Raw genomic sequence first — 1,486 nt, forward strand, 5'->3', positions numbered from 1 at the left:
GTTCAAACCCACCAGCCACTCCTCGGAAAGAAGACTGGGCAATCTGCTTCCATAGAGATACCGCCTCAGAAACCCAAGGAGGGGTTAACACATTTGTCACATATATATAAGGAAATGCATGGAGAATGCAGGATTGGGATTACCTCTGGGGGACAGGGGGGATGCAAGCAGAGGACGCAGAGGGGCTTCCACTGTACTGGGCAGTGTTTTGCTCTCAATGTGGATGCATGTATCTCAAAACATGAGCAGTTGTTTTTGTATCATTCTAAGTGTGTATTATATATTGCAAAATAGATGTTTTAAAGCTATGTTCACCAGACCCTGCTGCCCAACCTAACTCTTGAATACATTGTTTTATTGTCCTGTCACCTGTATTTTCTCTGTCCATCACCTTTATTGTGATGACCCTTAGGGTGTTCGACCTGGTTTTGTGATTTGCCATCATTCCATGCCATGTCCTTTAAATTTACCCCAGCTCTAGGAACTATAATCTACATGCAAGTTACACTTGGTTTGCTGGGCTCTAGCCAGGTTTCCAGGCATAATTAGATACACACACAAAGGCTGCTTTGAAACCTCCCAGCAGCCGTAAGGTCAGGTTGACCTTGAAATCTCAGGAGATCTGAAAGGATGGGATCTTAACTAGAGCCTCCCCAAATTTTAGAAGCCCCCATGTGATCATTCTATGCATTGTGCACCAACCAGAATGTGGCTGAAATGACTCAGAACTGAACTGCTCAGGTCAGTGCAGAATCTCTGGGTTTTCGCCAGCCCTTTCTTCAATTTCCAAACCCTAGACACACAGCAAGGATCAGAGGGCCCCAAGGTTGACATGAACAGGAAGCAAGAAGTTAAAAGCAAAAGGGGCTTTCAGAAAGGTTAAGGCAATTTTCGCATTTTGGTTTTTGCATCGCTGTCAACTGTGGTCTCCTCACGTAAAGAACACAATCAGTTTTTCCACCCTTTGTGCATCCCATCTGGTTTTATGCTGAAAATTAAATTGGTAACTCAGTGAATGAATACCTTCACATTACAGCCAGGTTCAGTTAAGACATATTTTATGTTTGAAATGTCAGAGACTGAGAATGTTCCATGTTTATAACTCTGTAGAATTGTTTAGAAATGTGTTTAGATTTTTTTTAAGGGGTTAGGGGCTATAAAAATGCTTGACCTGAAGCTAATGGCTCTCCCTGCTTGAGCTGTAAATGCAAACATTCCCTCTAAAACCCCAAGGGTCTGTCCCATGGATGGCACAAACTGAGAGGAATAACACCATACAGAGCCCTGGTGGTGCAGTGGTTAAAGAGCTCAGCTGCCAACCAAAGGTAAGAAGTTCGAACCCACCAGCAAGAGAAAGATGTGGTAGTTTGTTTCTGTAAAAATTGACAGCCTTGGAAACCCAAAGCAGTACTTCTACTCTGTGTTGCAGGATTATTATGAGTCGGAGTTGACTTGACGGCAATAGGTTAATAACACCATGGGCAGT

This window comes from Orycteropus afer, unplaced genomic scaffold (genome assembly GCF_000298275.1).
Source record: "Orycteropus afer afer isolate SDZICR_OR568_19922 unplaced genomic scaffold, OryAfe1.0 scaffold00770, whole genome shotgun sequence".
In the NCBI taxonomy this organism is placed as follows: Eukaryota; Metazoa; Chordata; class Mammalia; order Tubulidentata; family Orycteropodidae; genus Orycteropus; species Orycteropus afer.